General features: G+C 51.7%; 4 non-coding genes across 4 annotated transcripts; all 4 read right to left on the bottom strand.

The window, feature by feature from the left end:
* Positions 1-3,094: 3,094 nt before the first annotated feature.
* Positions 3,095-3,167, bottom strand: TRNAK-UUU (transfer RNA lysine (anticodon UUU)). Its single transcript has one exon. It is a non-coding gene; the product is annotated as a tRNA-Lys (tRNA).
* Positions 3,168-13,704: 10,537 nt separating this feature from the next.
* Positions 13,705-13,777, bottom strand: TRNAK-CUU (transfer RNA lysine (anticodon CUU)). Its single transcript has one exon. It is a non-coding gene; the product is annotated as a tRNA-Lys (tRNA).
* Positions 13,778-15,334: 1,557 nt separating this feature from the next.
* On the bottom strand, positions 15,335-15,407 carry TRNAK-CUU (transfer RNA lysine (anticodon CUU)). Its single transcript has one exon. It is a non-coding gene; the product is annotated as a tRNA-Lys (tRNA).
* Positions 15,408-19,410: 4,003 nt separating this feature from the next.
* Positions 19,411-19,483, bottom strand: TRNAK-CUU (transfer RNA lysine (anticodon CUU)). Its single transcript has one exon. It is a non-coding gene; the product is annotated as a tRNA-Lys (tRNA).
* Between the last annotated feature and the right edge of the window lie 468 nt (positions 19,484-19,951).

Below are 19,951 nucleotides of genomic sequence, written 5' to 3'. Positions count from 1 at the left end.
CGATACAGGCACATTTCTCTTTCTCCATCTCTCGCTCTACTCCAGTCTTATGTCCCCATCAGTCTCTCTGGAGCTCACTCTGGTACATACATGCATCTGTCGTCTCAACCTGTCTCTGGGCACATACTTAAATGTCCAGTAGAGAACAGTGTGAACTCTCTCTGTTTTGCGAGGTGGCAGTCAGCCTCCAGAGCCGTGTTCCGGAGGCTGCCCGAATGGCCGAGCGGTGTAAGGTGCCACATTCTAGAGCAGTATCGCCCCAGTCCCGTGATCAAATCCCACTGCTGACATAAGGTAGTTTTCATACCTACTTTAATCATAACACCAGCGGGGATGAGACCTTAAACTCCTCTTTTTGAAAGGATGGGGGGGGACAGGACGGACCGGAGCAGACTCCGACCTCACTGTAAGCACGGGTGGCTCAGGCTAGGAAAGGGCGCAGGAAAGGCTCCGCCTAGGACCGCTCCCAGCGGCGCCTCCCAGGGCTGGAAGTGCTGCGTTGTGTGGAGTCCTGTGGGATTCGTGAGGCAAACTGCAGGATGTGTGTTTGTGTAGTTTTATACCTCAGCGAAATATCTGAAAAAGGTGAGAGTTAATGTTAAACCCGAAAATGGATAAGCCTTTAAAAAGCATCACGCCCAACTTGGGGCTTGAAACAACGACCCTGAGATTAAGAGTCTCATGCTCTACCGACTGAGCTAGTCAGGGTGCTGTGCCTATGTCATTTCACACACCCTCTGTGTGTTCTTTGTGAGGAAGTAATGTGTGGTTATCCCAGGAGGCCCCTTTGTTTCATTTTCTCTGCTGCTGACTCGACACAGGCATCTTTCTCTTTCTCCATCTCTCGCTCTACCCCAGTCTTATGTCCCCATCAGTCTCTCTGGAGCTCACTCTGGTACATACATGCATCTGTCCTCTCAACCTGTCTCTGGGCACATACTTGAATGTCCAGTAGAGAACAGTGTGAACTCTCCCTGTTTCGCGAGGTGGCAGTCAGCCTCCAGAGCCGTGTTCGGGAGGCTGCCGGAATTTCCGAGCGGTGTAAGGCGCCACATTCAAGAGCAGTATCTTCCCCAGTCCCCTAATCAATTCCCGCTGCCGACATAAAGTAGTTTTCATACCTACTTTAATCATAACACCAGCGGGGTTGAGACCTTAAACTCCTCTTTTTGAAAGGATGGGGGGGAGACAGGACGGACCGGAGCGGACTCCGAGCTCGCTGTAAGCACGGGCGGCTCAGGCTAGGAAAGGGCGTAGGAAAGGCTCGGCCTAGGACCGCTCCCAGCGGCGCCTCCCAGGGTGGGAAGTGCTGCGTTGTGTGGAGTGCTGTGGGAATCGTGAGGCAAACTGCAGGATGTGTGTGTGTGTGTAGTTTTAAGCCTCAGCGAAATATCTGAAAAAGGTGAGAGTTAATGTTAAACCCGAAAATGGATAAGCCTTTAAAAAGCATCAAGCCCAACGTGGGGCTCGAACCCACGACCCTGAGACTAAGAGTCTCATGCTCTACCGACTGAGCTAGCCGGGCTGCTGTGCCTATATCGTTTCACACATCCTCTGTGTGTTCTTTGTGAGGAAGTAGTGTGTGGTTATCCCAGGAGGCCCCTTTGTTTAATTTTTTCTGCTGCTGACTCGACACAGGCACCTTTCTCTTTCTCCATCTCTCGCTCTAACCCAGTCTTATGTCCCCATCAGTCTCTCTGGAGCTCACTCTGGTACATACATGCATTTCGCCTCTCAACCTGTCTCTGGGCACATACTTAAATGTCCAGTAGAGAACAGTGTGAACTCTCCCTGTTTTGCGAGGTGGCAGTCAACCTCCAGAGCCGTGTTCCGCAGGCTGCCGGAATGGCCGAGCGGTGTAAGGTGCCCCATTTTAGAGCAGTATCATCCCCAGTCCCGTGATCAAATCCCGCTGCTGACGTAAAGTAGTTTTCATACCTACTTTAATCATAACACCAGCGGGGATGAGACCTTAAACTCCTCTTTTTGAAAGGATGGGGGGGGACAGGACGGACCGGAGCGGACTCCGAGCTCGCTGTAAGCACAGGCGGCTCAGGCTAGGAAAGGGCGCAGGAAAGGCTCCGCCTAGGACCGCTCCCAGCGGCGCCTCCCAGGTTGGGAAGTGGTGCGTTGTGTGGAGTCCTGTGGGAATCGTGAGGCAAACTGCAGGATGTGTGTGTGTGTGTGTGTAGTTTTAAGCCTCAGCGAAATATATCTGAAAAAGGTGAGAGTTAATGTTAAACCCGAAAATGGAGAAGCCTTTAAAAATCATCACGGCCAACGTGAGGCTCAAACCCACGACCCTGAGATTAAGAGTCTCATGCTCTACCGAATGAGCTAGCCGGGCTGCTGTGCCTATGTCATTTCACACACCCTCTGTGTGTTCTTTGTGAGGAAGTAGTGTGTGGTTATCCCAGGAGGCCCCTTGGTTTCATTTTCTTTGCTGCTGACTCGATACAGGCACCTTTCTCTTTCTCCATCTCTCGCTCTACTCCAGTCTTATGTCCCCATCAGTCTCTCTGGAGCTCACTCTGGTACATACATGCATCTGTCGTCTCAACCTGTCTCTGGGCACATACTTAAATGTCCAGTAGAGAACAGTGTGAACTCTCCCTGTTTTGCGAGGTGGCAGTCAGCCTCCAGAGCCATGTTCCGGAGGCTGCCCGAAAGGCCGAGCGGTGTAAGGTGCCACATTCTAGAGCAGTATCGTCCCCAGTCCCGTAATCAAATCCCGCTGCCGACATAAGGTAGTTTTCATACCTACTTTAATCATAACACCAGCGGGGATGAGACCTTAAACTCCTCTTTTTGAAAGGATGGGGGGGGACAGGACGGACCGGAGCGGACTCCGAGCTCGATGTAAGCACGGGCAGCTCAGGTTAGGAAAGGGCGCAGGAAAGGCTGGGCCTAGGACCGCTCACAGCGGCGCCTCCCAGGGTGGGAAGTGCTGCGTTGTGTGGAGTCCTGTGGGAATCGTGAGGCAAACGGCAGGATGTGTGTGTGTGTGTGTAGTTTTAAGCCTCAGCAAAATATATCTGAAAAAGGTGAGAGTTAATGTTAAACCCGAAAATGGTGAAGCCTTTAAAAAGCATCACACCTAACGTGGGGCTCGAACCCACGACCCTGAAATTAAAAGTCTCATGCTCTACCGACTGAGCTAGCCGGGCTGCTGTGCCGATGGTATTTCACACAACCCTTGTGTGTTCTTTGTGAGGAAGTAGTGTGTGGTTATCCCAAGAGGCCCCTTTGTTTCATTTTCTCTGCTGCTGACTCGACACAGGCACCTTTCTCTTTCTCCATCTCTCGCTCTACCCCAGTCTTATGTCCCCATCAGTCTCTCTGGAGCTCACTCTGGTACATACATGCATCTGTCCTCTTAACCTGTCTCTGGGCACATACTTGAATGTCCAGTAGAGAACAGTGTGAACTCTCCCTGTTTCGCGAGGTGGCAGTCAGCCTCCAGAGCTGTGTTCGGGAGGCTGCCGGAATTTCCGAGCGGTGTAAGGTGCCACATTCAAGAGCAGTATCTTCCCCAGTCCCGTGATCAATTCCCGCTGCTGACATAAAGTAGTTTCATACCTACTTTAATCATAACACCGGCGGGGTTGAGACCTTAAACTCCTCTTTTTGAAAGGATGGGGGGGAGACAGGACGGACCGGAGCGGACACCGAGCTCGCTGTAAGCACGGGTGGCTCAGGCTAGGAAAGGGAGCAGGAAAGGCTCGGCCTAGGACCGCTCCCAGCGGCGCCTCCCAGGGTGGGAAGTGCTGCGTTGTGTGGAGTCCTGTGGGAATCGTGAGGCAAACTGCAGGATGTGTGTTTGTGTAGTTTTATGCCTCAGCAAAATATCTGAAAAAGGTGAGAGTTAATGTTAAACCCGAAAATGGAGAAGCCTTTAAAAAGCATCATGCCCAACATGGGGCTCGAACACATGACCCTGAGATTAAGAGTCTCATGCTCTACCGACTGAGCTAGCCGGGTTGCTGTGCCTATGTCATTTCACACATCCTCTGTGTGTTCTTTGTGAGGAAGTAGTGTGTGGTTATCCCAGGAGGCCCCTTTGTTTCATTTTCTCTGCTGCTGACTCGACACAGGCACCTTTCTCTTTCTCCATCTCTCGCTCTACCCCAGTCTTATGTCCCCATCAGTCTCTCTGGAGCTCACTCTGGTACATACATGCATCTGTCCTCTCAACCTGTCTCTGGGCACATACTTAAATGTCCAGTAGAGAACAGTGTGAACTCTCCCTGTTTCGCAAGGTGGCAGTCAGCTTCCAGAGGCTTGCTCCGGGGGCTGCCGGAATGGCAGAGCGGTGTAAGGTGTCACATTCTAGAGCAGTATCTTCCCCAGTTCTGTGATCAAATCCCGCTGCCGACATAAAGTAGTTTTCATACCTACTTTAATCATAACACCAGCGGGGATGAGACCTTAAACTCCTCTTTTTGAAAGGATGGGGGGGGACAGGACGGACCGGAGCGGACTCCGAGCTCGCTGTAAGCACGGGCGGCTCAGGCTAGGAAAGGGCGCAGGAAAGTCTCGGCCTAGGACCGCTCCCAGCGGCGCCTCCCAGGGCGGGAAGTGCTGCATTGTGTGGAGTCCTGTGGGAATCGTGAGGCAAACGGCAGCATGTGTGTGTGTGTGTAGTTTTAAGCCTCAGCAAAATATCTGAAAAAGGTGAGAGTTAATGTTAAACCCGAAAATGGTGAAGCCTTTAAAAAGCATCACGCCCAATGGGGGGCTGAAACCCACGACCCTGAGCTTCAGAGTCTCATGCTCTACCGACTGAGCTAGCCGGGCTGGTGTGCCTATGTCATTTCACACACCCTCTGTGTGTTCTTTGTGAGGAAGTAGTGTGTGGTTATCCCAGGAGGCCCCTTTGTTTCATTTTCTCTGCTGCTGACTCGACACAGGCACCTTTCTCTTTCTACATCTCTCGCTCCTCCCCAGTCTTATGTCCCCATCAGTCTCTCTGGAGCTCACTCTGGTACATACATGCATCTGTCCTCTCAACCTGTCTCTGGGCACATACTTAAATGTCCAGTAGAGAACAGTGTGAACTCTCCCTGTTTCGCGAGGTGGCAGTCAGCCTCCAGAGCCGTGTTCCGTATGCTGCCGGAATGGCCGAGATATGTAAGGCGCAACATTCAAGAGCAGTATCTTCCCCAGTACCATGATCAAATCCCGCTACTGACATAAATTAGTTTTCATACCTACTTTAATTATAACACCAGCGGGGATTAGACCTTAAACTCCTCTTTTTGAAAGGATGGGGGGGACAGGACGGACCGGAGCGGACACCGAGCTCGCTGTAAGCACGGGCGGCTCAGGCTAGGAATGGGCGCAGGAAAGGCTCGGCCTAGGACCGCTCCCAGCGGCGCCTCCCGGGGCGGGAAGTGCTGCGTTGTGTGGAGTCCTGTGGGAATCGTGAGGCAAACTGCAGGATGTGTGTGTGTGTGTAGTTTTAAGCTTCAGCAAAATATATATGAAAAAGGTGAGAGTTAATGTTAAACCCGAAAATGGAGAAGCCTTTAAAAAGTATCACCCACAACGTGGGGCTCGAACCCACAACCCTGAGATTAAGAGTCTCATGCTCTACCAACTGAGCTAGCCAGGCTGCTGTGCCTATGTTATTTCACACACCCTCTGTGTGTTCTTTGTGAGGAAGTAGTGTGTGGTTATCCCAGGAGGCCCCTTTGTTTCATTTTCTCTGCTGCTGACTCGACAAAGGCACCTTTCTCTTTCTCCATCTCTCGCTCTACTCTTGTCTTATGTCCCCATCAGTCTCTCTGGAGCTCACTCTGGTACATACATGCACCTGTCCTCTCAACCTGTCTCTGGGCACATACTTAAATGTCCAGTAGAGAACAGTGTGAACTCTCCCTGTTTCGCGAGGTGGCAGTCAGCTTCCAGAGCCATGTTCCGGAGGCTGCTGGAATGGGCGAGCGGTGTAAGGTGCCACATTCAAGAGGAGTATCTTCCCCAGTCCTGTGATCAAATCCCGCTGCTGACATAAAGTAGTTTTCATACCTACTTTAATCATAACACCAGCGGGGATGAGACCTTAAACTCCTCTTTTTTAAAGGATGGGGGGGACAGGACGGACCGGAGCGGACTCTGAGCTCGCTGTAAGCACGGGCGGCTCAGGCTAGGAAAGGGCGCAGGAAAGGCTCGGCCTAGGACCGCTCCCAGCGGCGCCTCCAAGGGCGGGAAGTGCTGCGTTGTGTGGAGTCCTGTGGGAATCGTGAGGCAAACTGCAGGATGTGTGTGTGTGTGTGTAGTTTTAAGCCTCAGCGAAATATATCTGAAAAAGGTGAGAGTTAATGTTAAACCCGAAAATGGAGAAGCCTTTAAAAATCATCACACCCAACGTGAGGCTCGAACCCACGACCCTGAGATTAAGAGTCTCATGCTCTACCGACTGAGCTATCCGGGCTGCTGTGCCTATGTCATTTCACACATCCTCTGTGTGTTCTTTGTGAGGAAGTAGTGTGTGGTTATCTCAGGAGGCCCCTTGGTTTCATTTTCTTTGCTGCTGACTCGATACAGGCACCTTTCTCTTTCTCCATCTCTCGCTCTACTCCAGTCTTATGTCCCCATCAGTCTCTCTGGAGCTCACTCTGGTACATACATGCATCTGTCGTCTCAACCTGTCTCTGGGCACATACTTAAATGTCCAGCAGAGAACAGTGTGAACTCTCCCTGTTTTGCGAGGTGGCAGTCAGCCTCCACAGCCGTGTTCCGGAGGCTGCCCGAATGGCCGAGCGGTGTAAGGTGCCACATTCTAGAGCAGTATTGTCCCCAGTCCCGTAATCAAATCCCGCTGCCGACGTAAGGTAGTTTTCATACCTACTTTAATCATAACACCAGCGGGGATGAGACCTTAAACTCCTCTTTTTGAAAGGATGGGGGGGGACAGGACGGACCGGAGCGGACTCCGAGCTCGCTGTAAGCACGGGCAGCTCAGGTTAGGAAAGGGCGCAGGAAAGGCTGGGCCTAGAACCGCTCCCAGCGGCGCCTCCCAGGGCGGGAAGTGCTGCGTTGTGTGGAGTCCTGTGGGAATCGTGAGGCAAACGGCAGGATGTGTGTGTGTGTGTGTGTGTGTGTGTGTGTGTGTGTGTGTGTCGTTTTAAGCCTCAGCGAAATATCTGAAAAAGGTGAGAGTTAATGTTAAACCCGAAAATGGAGAAGCCTTTAAAAAGCATCACACTCAACGTGGGGCTCGAACCCACGACCCTGAGATTAAGAGGCTCATGCTCTACCGACTGAGCTAGCCAGGCTGCTATGCCTATGTCATTTCACACACCCTCTCTGTGTTCTTTGTGAGGAAGTAGTGTGTGGTTATCCCAGGAGGCCCCTTTGTTTCATTTTCTCTGCTGCTGACTCGACACGGGCACCTTTCTCTTTCGCCATCTCTCGCTCTACCCCAGTCTTATGTCCCCATCAGTCTCTCTGGAGCTCACTCTGGTAAATACATGCATCTGTCCTCTCAACCTGTCTCTGGGCACATACTTAAATGTCCAGTAGAGAACAGTGTGAACTCTCCCTCTTTCGCGAGGTGGCAGTCAGCTTCCAGAGCCATGTTCCGGAGGCTGCCGGAATGGCCGAGCGGTGTAAGGTGCCACATTCAAGAGGAGTATCTTCCCCAGTCCTGTGAACAAATCCTGCTGCTGACATAAAGTAGTTTTCATACCTACTTTAATCATAACACCAGCGGGGATGAGACCTTAAACTCCTCTTTTTGAAAGGATGGGGTGGGGACAGGACGGACCGGAGCGGACTCCGACCTCACTGTAAGCACGGGTGGCTCAGGCTAGGAAAGGGTGCAGGAAAGGCTCCGCCTAGGACCGCTCGCAGCGGCGCCTCCCAGGACGGGAAGTGCTGCGTTGTGTGGAGTCCTGTGGGATTCGTGAGGGAAACTGCAGGATGTGTGTTTGTGTAGTTTTATACCTCAGCGAAATATCTGAAAAAGGTGAGAGTTAATGTTAAACCCGAAAATGGAGAAGCCTTTAAAAAGCATCACGCCGAACATGAGGCTCAAACCCACGACCCTGAGATTAAGAGTCTCATGCTCTACCAACTAAGCTAGCCGGGCTGCTGTGCCTATGTCATTTCACACACCCTCTGTGTGTTCTTTGTGAGGAAGTAGTGTGTGGTTATCCCAGGAGGCCCCTTTGTTTCATTTTCTCTGCTGCTGACTCGACACAGGCACCTTTCTCTTTCTCCATCTCTCGCTCTACCCCAGTCTTATGTCCCCATCAGTCTCTCTGGAGCTCACTCTGGTACATACATGCATCTGTCCTCTCAACCTGTCTCTGGGCACATACTTAAATGTCCAGTAGAGAACAGTATGAACTCTCCCTGTTTCGCGAGGTGGCAGTCAGCCTCCAGAGCCGTGTTCGGGAGGCTGCCGGAATTTCTGAGCGGTGTAAGGCGCCACATTCAAGAGCAGTATCTTCCACAGTCCCGTAATCAATTCCCGCTGCCGACATAAAGTAGTTTTCATACCTACTTTAATCATAACACCAGCGGTGTTGAGACCTTAAACTCCTCTTTTTGAAAGGATGGGGGGGAGACAGGACGGACCGGAGCGGACTCCGAGCTCGCTGTAAGCACGGGCGGCTCAGGCTAGGAAAGGGCGCAGGAAAGGCTCGGCCTAGGACCGCTCCCAGCGGCGCCTCCCAGGGTGGGAAGTGCTGCGTTGTGTGGAGTCCTCTGGGAATCGTGAGGCAAACTGCAGGATGTGTGTGTGTGTGTCGTTTTAAGCCTCAGCGAAATATCTGAAAAAGGTGAGAGTTAATGTTAAACCCGAAAATGGTGAAGCCTTTAAAAAGCTTTACACCCAACGTGGGGCTCGAACCCACGACCCTGAAATTAAGAGTCTCATGCTCTACCGACTGAGCTAGCCGGGCTGCTGTGCCTATGGTATTTCACACAACCTCTGTGTGTTCTTTGTGAGGTAGTAGTGAGTGGTTATCCCAAGAGGCCCCTTTGTTTCATTTTCTCTGCTGCTGACTCGACACAGGCACCTTTCTCGTTCTCCATCTCTCGCTCTACCCCAGTCTTATGTCCCCATCAGTCTCTCTGGAGCTCACTCTGGTACATACATGCATCTGTCCTCTTAACCTGTCTCTGGGCACATACTTGAATGTCCAGTAGAGAACAGTGTGAACTCTCCCTGTTTCGCGAGGTGGCAGTCAGCCTCCAGAGCCGTGTTCGGGAGGCTGCCGGAATTTACGAGCGGTGTAAGGCGCCACATTCAAGAGCAGTATCTTCCCCAGTCCCGTGATCAATTCCCGCTGCTGACATAAAGTAGTTTCATACCTACTTTAATCATAACACCGGCGGGGTTGAGACCTTAAACTCCTCTTTTTGAAAGGATGGGGGGGAGACAGGACGGACCGGAGCGGACTCCGAGGTCGCTGTAAGCACGGGCGGCTCAGGCTAGAAAAGGGCGCAGGAAAGGCTCGGCCTAGGACCGCTAACAGCGGCGCCTCCCAGGGTGGGAAGTGCTGCGTTTGTGGAGTCCTGTGGGAATCGTGAGGCAAACTGCATTATGTTTGTGTGTATAGTTTTAAGCCTCAGCGAAATATCTGAAAAAGGTGAGAGTTAATGTTAAACCCGAAAATGGATAAGCCTTTAAAAAGCATCACGCCCAACATGGGTCTCGAACACATGACCCTGAGATTAAGAGTCTCATGCTCTACCGACTGAGCTAGCCGGGCTACTGTGCCTCTGTCATTTCACACATCCTCTGTGTGTTCTTTGTGAGGAAGTAGTGTGTGGTTATCCCAGGAGGCCCCTTTGTTTCATTTTCTCTGCTGCTGACTCGACACAGGCACCTTTCTCTTTCTCCATCTCTCGCTCTACCCCAGTCTTATGTCCCCATCAGTCTCTCTGGAGCTCACTCTGGTACATACATGCATCTGTCCTCTCAACCTGTCTCTGGGCACATACTTAAATGTCCAGTAGAGAACAGTGTGAACTCTCCCTGTTTCGCGAGGTGGCAGTCAGCTTCCAGAGGCTTGGTCTGGAGGCTGCCGGAATGGCAGAGCGGTGTAAGGTGCCACATTCAAGAGCAGTATCTTCCCCAGTTCTGTGATCAAATCCCGCTGCCGACATAAAGTAGTTTTCATACCTACTTTAATCATAACACCAGCGGGGATGAGACCTTAAACTCCTCTTTTTGAAAGGATGGGCGGGGACAGGACGGACTCCGAGCTCGCTGTAAGCACGGGCGGCTCAGGCTAGGAAAGGGCGCAGGAAAGTCTCGGCCTAGGACCGCTCCCAGCGGCGCCTCCCAGGGCGGAAAGTGCTGCGTTGTGTGGAGTCCTGTGGGAATCGTGAGGCAAACAGCAGGATGTGTGTGTGTGTAGTTTTAAGCCTCAGCGAAATATCTGAAAAAGGTGAGAGTTAATGTTAAACCCGAAAATGGATAAGCCTTTAAAAAGCATCACACCCAATTGGGGGCTGAAACCCACGACCCTGAGCTTAAGAGTCTCATGCTCTACCGACTGAGCTAGCCGGGCTGCTGTGCCTATGTCATTTCAGACATCCTCTGTGTGTTCTTTGTGAGGAAGTAGTGTGTGGTTATCCCAGGAGGCCCCTTTGTTTCATTTTCTCTGCTGTTGACTCGACACAGGCACCTTTCTATTTCTCCATCTCTCGCTCTACCCCAGTCTTATGTCCCCATCAGTCTCTCTGGAGCACACTCTGGTACATACATGCATCTGTCCTCTCAACCTGTCTCTGGGCACATACTTAAATGTCCAGTAGAGAACAGTGTGAACTCTCCCTGTTTCGCGAGGTGGCAATCAGCTTCCAGAAGCATGTTCCGGAGGCTGCCGGAATGGCCGAGCGGTGTAAGGTGCCACAGTCAAGAGCAGTATCTTCCCCAGTCCCGTGATCAAATCCTGCTGCTGAAATAAAGTAGTTTTCATACCTACTTTAATCATAACACCAGCGGGGATGAGACCTTAAACTTCTCTTTTCGAAAGATTGGGGGGGGACAGGACGGACCGGAGCGGACTCCGAGCTCGCTGTAAGCACGGGCTGCTCAGGATAGGAAAGGGCGCAGGAAAGGCTCGGCCTAGGACCGCTCCCAGCGGTGCCTCCCAGGGCGGGAAGAGCTGTGTTGTGTGGAGTCCTGTGGGAATCGTGAGGCAAACTGCACGATGTGTGTGTGTGTGTAGTTTTAAGCCTCAGCGAAATATCTGAAAAAGGTGAGAGTTAATGTTAAACCCGAAAATGGATAAGCCTTTAAAAAGCATCACGCCCAACGTGGGGCTCTAACCCACAACCCTGAGATCAAGAGTCTCATGCTCTACCGACTGAGCTAGCCGGGTTGCTGTGCCTATGTTATTTCACACATCCTCTATGTTCTTTGTGAGGAAGTAGTGTGTGGTTATCCCAGGAGGCCCCTTTGTTTCATTTTCTCTGCTGTTGACTCGACACAGGCACCTTTCTCTTTCTCCATCTCTCGCTCTACCCCAGTCTTATGTCCCCATCAGTCTCTATGGAGCTCACTCTGGTACATACATGCATCTGTCTTCTCAACCTGTCTCTGGGCACATACTTAAATGTCCAGTAGAGAACAGTGTGAACTCTCCCTGTTTCGCGAGGTGGCAGTCAGCTTCCAGAGCAGTGTTCTGGAGGCTGCCGGAATGGCCGAGCGGTGTAAGGCGCCACATTCAACAGCAGTATCTTCCCCAGTCCTGTGACCAAATCCCGCTGCCGACATAAAGTAGTTTTCATACCTACTTTAATCATAACACCAGTGGGGATGAGACCTTAAACTCCTCCTTTTTGAAAGGATGGGGGGGGACAGGACGGATCGGAGCGGACTCCGTGCTCGCTGTAAGCACGGGCGGCTCAGGCTAGGAAAGCGCGCAGGAAAGGCTCGGATTAGGACCGCTCCCAGCGGCGCCTCCCAGGGCGGGAAGTGCTGCGTTGTGTGGAGTCCTGTGGTAATCGTGAGGTAAACTGCAGGATGTGTGTGTGTGTAGTTTTAAGCCTCAGCGAAATATCTGAAAAAGTGAGAGTTAATGTTAAACCCGAAAATGGAGAAGCCTTTAAAAAGCATCACACCCAACGTGGGGCTCAAACCCACAAATTAAGAGTCTCATGCTCTACCGACTGAACTGGCCGCGCTGCTGTGTCTATGTTGTTTCAAACACCCTCTGTGTGTTCTTTGTGAGGAATTAGTGTGTGGTTATCCCAGGAGGCCCTTTGTTTCATTTTCTCTGCTGCTGACTCGACACAGGCACCTTTCTCTTTGTCCATCTCTCGCTCTACCCCAGTCTTCTGTCCCCATCAGTCTCTCTCGAGTTCACTCTGGTACATACATGCATCTGTCCTCTCAACCTGTCTCTGGGCACATACTTAAATGTCCAGTAGAGAACAGTGTGAACTCTCCCTGTTTCGAGAGGTGGCAGTCAGCCTCCAGAGCTGTGTTCCGGAGGCTGCCGGAATGGCCGATCGGTGTAAGGTGCCACATTCAAGAGCAGTATCTTTCCCAGTCCCGTAATCCAAACCCACTGCCCACATAAAGTAGTTTTCATACCTACTTTAATCATAACAACAGCGGTGTTGAGAGCTTAAACTCCTCTTTTTGAATGATGGGGGGGGACAGCACGGACCGGAGCGGACTCCGAGGTCGCTGTAAGCACGTGCGGCTCAGGCTAGGAAAGGGCACAGGAAAGGCTCGGCCTAGGACTGCTCCCAGCGGCGCCTCCCAGGGCGGGAAGTGCTGCGTTGTGTGGAGTCCTGTGGGAATTGTGAGGCAAACTGCAGGATGTGTGTGTGTGTAGTTTTAAGCCTCAGTGAAATATCTGAAAAAGGTGAGAGTTAATGTTAAACCCGAAAATGGAGAAGCCTTTAAAAAGCATCACAACCAACGTGGGGCTCGAACCCACGACCCTGAGATTAAGAGTTTCATGCTCTACTGACTGAGCTAGCCAGGCTGCTGTGCCTATGTCATTTCACACACCCTCTGTGTGTTCTTTGTGAGGAAGTAGTGTGTGGTTATCCAAGGAGGCCCCTTTGTTTCATTTTCTCTGCTGCTGACTCGACACAGGCACCTTTCTCTTTCTCCATCTCTCGCTCTACCCCAGTCTTATGTCCCCATCAGTCTCTCTGGAGCTCACTCTGGTTCATACATGCATCTGTCCTCTCAACCTGTCTCTGGGCACATACTTAAATGTCCAGTAGAGAACAGTGTGAACTCTCCCTGTTTCGCGAGGTGGCAGTCAGCTTCCAGCGTCGTGTTCTGGAGGCTGCCGGAATGGCCGAGCGGTGTAAGGTGCCACCTTCAAGAGCAGTATCTTCCCCAGTCCCGTGATCAAATCCTGCTGCCGACATAAAGTAGTTTTCATACCTACTTTAATCATAACAGCAGCGGGGATGAGACCTTAAACTCCTCTTTTTGAAAGGATGGGGGGGGGAACAGGACGGACCGGAGCGGACTCCGAGCTCGCTGTAAGCACGGGCTGCTCAGGCTAGGAAAGGGCGCAGGAAAGGCTCAGCCTAGGACCGCTCCCAGCGGCGCCTCCCAGGGCGGGAAGTGCTGCGTTGTGTGGAGTCCTGTGGGAATCGTGAGGCAAACTGCAGGATATGTGTGTGTGTGTAGTTTTAAGCCTCAGCAAAATATCTGAAAAAGGTGAGAGTTAATGTTAAACCCCAAAATGGATAAGCCTTTAAAAAGCATCACGCCCAACGTGGGGCTCGAACCCACGACCCTGAGATTAAGAGTCTCATGCTCTACCGACTGAGCTAGCCGGGCTGGTGTGCCTATGTCATTTCACACATCCTCTGTGTGTTCTTTGTGAGGAAGTAGTGTGTGGTTATCCCAGGAGGCCCCTTTGTTTCATTTTCTCTGCTGCTGACTCGACACAGGCACCTTTCTCTTTCTCCATCTCTCGCTCTACCCCAGTCTTATGTCCCCATCAGTCTCTCTGGAGCTCACTCTGGTACATACATGCATCTGTCCTCTCAACCTGTCTCTGGGCACATACTTAAATGTCCAGTAGAGAACAGTGTGAACTCTCCCTGTTTCGCGAGGTGGCAGTCAGCCTCCAGAGCCGTGTTCCGCTGGCTGCCGGAATGGCCGAGCGGTGTAAGGTGCTACATTCTAGAGCATTATCGTCCCCAGTCCCGTGATCAAATCCTACTGCTGACATAAAGTAGTTTTCATACCTACTTTAGTCATAACACCAGCGGGGATGAGACCTTAAACTCCTCTTTTTGAAAGGATGTGGGGAGACAGGACGGACCGGAGCGGACTCCGAGCTCGCTGTAAGCACGGGCAGCTCAAGCTAGGAAAGGGCGCAGGAAAGGCTCAGCCTAGGACCGCAACCAGCGGCACCTCCCAGGGTGGGAAGTGCTGCGTTGTGTGGAGTCCTGTGGGAATCGTGAGGCAAACTGCAGGGTGTGTGTGTGTGTAGTTTTAAGCCTCAGCGAAATATCTGAAAAAGGTGAGAGTTAATGTTAAACCCGAAAATGGAGAAGCCTTTAAAAAGCATCACCCCCAACGTGGGGCTCGAACCCAGGACCCTGAGATTAAGACTCTCAAGCTCTACCGACTGAGCTAGCCGGGCTGCTGTGCCTATGTCATTTCACGAATCCTCTGTGTGTTCTTTGTGAGGAAGTAGTGTGTGGTTATCCCAGGAGGCCCCTTTGTTTCATTTTCTCTACTGCTGACTCGACACAGGCACCTTTCTCTTTCTCCATCTCTCGCTCTACCCCAGTCTTATGTCCCCATCAGTCTCTCTGGAGCTCACTCTGGTACATACATGCATCTGTCCTCTCAAACTGTCTCTGGGCACATACTTAAATGTCCAGTAGAGAACAGTGTGAACTCTCCCTGTTTCGCGAGGTGGCAGTCAGCCTCCAGAGCCATGTTCCGCTGGCTGCCGGAATTGGCGAGCGGTGCAAGGTGCCACATTCTAGAGCAGTATCGTCCTCAGTCCCGTGATCAAATCCCACTGCTGACATAAAGTAGTTTTCATACCTACTTTAATCATAACACCAGCGGGGATGAGACCTTAAACTCCTCTTTTTGAAAGGATGGGGGGGGACAGGACGGACCGGAGCAGACTCCGAGCTCGCTGTAAGCACGGGCGGCTCAGGCTAGGAGAGGGCGCAGGAAAGGCTGGGCCTAGGACCGCTCCCAGCGGCGCCTCCCAGGGATGGAAGTGCTGCGTTGTGTGGAGTCCTGTGGGAATCGTGAGGCAAACGGCAGGATGTGTGTGTGTGTGTCGTTTTAAGCCTCAGCGAAATATCTGAAAAAGGTGAGAGTTAATGTTAAACCCGAAAATGGAGAAGCCTTTAAAAAGCATCACGCCCAACGTGGGGCTCGAACCCACGACCCTGAGATTAAGAGTCTCATGCTCTACCGACTGAGCTAGCCGGGCTGCTGTGCCTATGGTGTTTCGCACAACCTCTGTGTGTTCTTTGTGAGGAAGTAGTGTGTGGTTATCCCAGGAGGCCCCTTTGTTTCATTTTCTCTGCTGCTGACTCGACACAGGCACCTTTCTCTTTCTCCATCTCTCGCTCTACCCCAGTCTTATGTCCCCATCAGTCTCTCTGGAGCTCACTCTGGTACATACATGCATCTGTCCTCTCAACCTGTCTCTGGGCACATACTTGAATGTCTAGTAGAGAACAGTGTGAACTCTCCCTGTTTCGCGAGGTGGCAGTCAGCCTCCAGAGCTGTGTTCGGGAGGCTGCCGGAATTTCCGAGCGGTGTAAGGCTCCACATTCTAGAGCAGTATCTTCCCCAGTCCCGTGATCAATTCCCGCTGCCGACATAAAGTAGTTTTCATACCTACTTTAATCATAACACCAGCGGGGATGAGACCTTAAACTCCTCTTTTTGAAAGGATGTGGGGAGACAGGACGGACCGGAGCGGACTCCGAGCTCGCTGTAAGCACGGGCAGCTCAAGCTAGGAAAGGGCGCAGGAAAGGCTCGGCCTAGGACCGCTACCAGCGGCACCTCCCAGGGTGGGAAGTGCTGCGTTGTGTGGAGTCCTGTGGGAATCGTGAGGCAAACTGCAGGGTGTGTGTTTGTGTAGTTTTAAGCCTCAGCGAAATATCTGAAAAATGTGAGAGTTAATGTTAAACCCGAAAAAGGAGAAGCCTTTAAAAAGCATCACCCCCAACGTGGGGCTCGAACCCAGGACCCTGAGATTAAGAGTCTCAAGCTCTACCGACTGAGCTAGCCGGGCTGCTGTGCCTATGTCATTTCACGCATCCTCTGTGTGTTCTTTGTGAGGAAGTAGTGTGTGGTTATCCCAGGAGGCCCCTTTGTTTCATTTTCTCTACTGCTGACTCGACACAGGCACCTTTCTCTTTCTCCATCTCTCGCTCTACCCCAGTCTTATGTCCCCATCAGTCTCTCTGGAGCTCACTCTGGTACATACATGCATCTGTCCTCTCAACCTGTCTCTGGGCACATACTTAAATGTCCAGTAGAGAACAGTGTGAACTCTCCCTGTTTCGCGAGGTGGCAGTCAGCCTCCAGAGCTGTGTTAAGAAGGCTGCCGGAATGGCCGAGCGGTGTAAGGTGCCACGTTCAAGAGCAGTATGTTCCCCAGTACCATTATCAAATCCTGCTGCCGACATAAATTAGTTTTCATACCTACTTTAACTATAACACCAGTGGGGATTAGACCTTAAACTCCTCTTTTTGAAAGGATGGGGGGGACAGAACGGACCGGAGCGGACACCGAGCTCGCTGTAAGCAAGGGCGGCTCAGGCTAGGAAAGGGCGCAGGAAAGGCTCGGCCTAGGACCGCTCCCAGCGGCGCCTCCCAGGGCGGGAAGTGCTGCGTTGTGTGGAGTCCTGTGGGAATTGTGAGGCAAACTGCAGGATGTGTGTGTGTGTAGTTTGAAGCCTCAGCGAAATATCTGAAAAAGGTGAGAGTTAATGTTAAACCCGAAAATAGAGAAGCATTTAAAAAGCATTACGCCCAACATGGGGCCCGAACCCACAATCCTGTGAATAAGATTCTCATGCTCTACCAACTGAGCTAGGCAGGTTACTGTGCCTATGTCATTTCACACACCCTCTGTGTGTTCTTTGTGAGGAATTAGTGTGTGGTTATCCCAGGAGGCCCCTTTGTTTCATTTTCTCTGCTGCTGACTTGACACAGGCACCTTTCTATTTCTCCATCTCTCGCTCTACCCCAGTCTTATGTCCCCGTCACTCTCTCTGCAGCTCACTCTGGTACATACATGCATCTGTCCTCTCAACCTGTCTCTGGGCACATACTTAAATGTCCAGTAGAGAACAGTGTGAACTCTCCCTGTTTCGCGAGGTGACAGTCAGCCTCCAGAAGTGTGTTCCGTAGGCTGCCGGAATGGCCGAGCGATGTAAGGTGCCACATTCAAGAGCAGTATCTTCCCCAGTACCATGATCAAATCCCGCTGCTGACATAAAGTAGTTTTCATACCTACTTTAATCATAACACCAGCGGGGATTAGACCTTAAACTCCTCTTTTTGAAAGGATGGGGGGGACAGGACGGACCGGAGCGGACTCCGAGCTCGCTGTAAGCACGGGCGGCTCAGGCTAGGAAAGGGCGCAGGAAAGGCTCGGCCTAGGACCGCTCCCAGCGGCGCCTCCCAGGGTGGGAAGTGCTGCGTTGTGTGGAGTCCTGTGGGAATCGTGAGGCAAACTGCAGGATGTGTGTGTGTGTGTGTAGTTTTAAGCCTCAGCGAAATATCTGAAAAAGGTGAGAGTTAATGTTAAACCCGAAAATGGAGAAGCCTTTAAAAAGCATCACGCCCAACGTGGGGCTCGAACCGACGACCCTGAGATTAAGAGTCTCATGCTCTACCGACTGAGCTAGCCGGGCTGGTGTGCCTATGTCATTTCACACATCCTCTGTGTGTTCTTTGTGAGGAAGTAGTGTGTGGTTATCCCAGGAGGCCCCTTTGTTTCATTTTCTCTGCTGCTGACTCGACACAGGCACCTTTCTCTTTCTCCATCTCTCGCTCTACCCCAGTCTTATGTCCCCATCAGTCTCTCTGGAGCTCACTCTGGTACATACATGCATCTGTCCTCTCAACCTGTCTCTGGGCACATACTTAAATGTCCAGTAGAGAACAGTGTGAACTCTCCCTGTTTCGCGAGGTGGCAGTCAGCCTCCAGAGCCGTGTTCCGCTGGCTGCCGGAATGGCCGAGCGGTGTAAGGTGCCACATTCTAGAGCATTATCGTCCCCAGTCCCGTGATCAAATCCTACTGCTGACATAAAGTAGTTTTCATACCTACTTTAGTCATAACACCAGCGGGGATGAGACCTTAAACTCCTCTTTTTGAAAGGATGTGGGGAGACAGGACGGACCGGAGCGGACTCCGAGCTCGCTGTAAGCACGGGCAGCTCAAGCTAGGAAAGGGCGCAGGAAAGGCTCAGCCTAGGACCGCAACCAGCGGCACCTCCCAGGGTGGGAAGTGCTGCGTTGTGTGGAGTCCTGTGGGAATCGTGAGGCAAACTGCAGGGTGTGTGTGTGTGTAGTTTTAAGCCTCAGCGAAATATCTGAAAAAGGTGAGAGTTAATGTTAAACCCGAAAATGGAGAAGCCTTTAAAAAGCATCACCCCCAACGTGGGGCTCGAACCCAGGACCCTGAGATTAAGACTCTCAAGCTCTACCGACTGAGCTAGCCGGGCTGCTGTGCCTATGTCATTTCACACACCCTCTGTGTGTTCTTTGTGAGGAAGTAGTGTGTGGTTATCCAAGGAGGCCCCTTTGTTTCATTTTCTCTGCTGCTGACTCGACACAGGCACCTTTCTCTTTCTCCATCTCTCGCTCTACCCCAATCTTATGTCCCCATCAGTCTCTCTGGAGCTCACTCTGGTACATACATGCATCTGTCCTCTCAACCTGTCTCTGGGCACATACTTAAATGTCCAGTAGAGAACAGTGTGAACTCTCCCTGTTTCGCGAGGTGGCAGTCAGCTTCCAGCGTCGTGTTATGGAGGCTGCCGGAATGGCCGAGCGGTGTAAGGTGCCACCTTCAAGAGCAGTATCTTCCCCAGTCCCGTGATCAAATCCTGCTGCTGACATAAAGTAGTTTTCATACCTACTTTAATCATAACAGCAGCGGGGATGAGACCTTAAACTCCTCTTTTTGAAAGGATGGGGGGGGGAACAGGACGGACCGGAGCGGACTCCGAGCTCGCTGTAAGCACGGGCTGCTCAGGCTAGGAAAGGGCGCAGGAAAGGCTCAGCCTAGGACCGCTCCCAGCGGCGCCTCCCAGGGCGGGAAGTGCTGCGTTGTGTGGAGTCCTGTGGGAATCGTGAGGCAAACTGCAGGATATGTGTGTGTGTGTAGTTTTAAGCCTCAGCAAAATATCTGAAAAAGGTGAGAGTTAATGTTAAACCCCAAAATGGATAAGCCTTTAAAAAGCATCACGCCCAACGTGGGGCTCGAACCCACGACCCTGAGATTAAGAGTCTCATGCTCTACCGACTGAGCTAGCCGGGCTGGTGTGCCTATGTCATTTCACACATCCTCTGTGTGTTCTTTGTGAGGAAGTAGTGTGTGGTTATCCCAGGAGGCCCCTTTGTTTCATTTTCTCTGCTGCTGACTCGACACAGGCACCTTTCTCTTTCTCCATCTCTCGCTCTACCCCAGTCTTATGTCCCCATCAGTCTCTCTGGAGCTCACTCTGGTACATACATGCATCTGTCCTCTCAACCTGTCTCTGGGCACATACTTAAATGTCCAGTAGAGAACAGTATGAACTCTCCCTGTTTCGCGAGGTGGCAGTCAGCCTCCAGAGCCGTGTTCGGGAGGCTGCCGGAATTTCTGAGCGGTGTAAGGCGCCACATTCAAGAGCAGTATCTTCCACAGTCCCGTAATCAATTCCCGCTGCCGACATAAAGTAGTTTTCATACCTACTTTAATCATAACACCAGCGGTGTTGAGACCTTAAACTCCTCTTTTTGAAAG

The sequence above is a fragment of the Pleurodeles waltl genome, chromosome 6 (assembly GCF_031143425.1).
Source record: "Pleurodeles waltl isolate 20211129_DDA chromosome 6, aPleWal1.hap1.20221129, whole genome shotgun sequence".
Taxonomy (NCBI): Eukaryota; Metazoa; Chordata; class Amphibia; order Caudata; family Salamandridae; genus Pleurodeles; species Pleurodeles waltl.
This window is presented reverse-complemented; position numbering and strand designations above follow the sequence as displayed.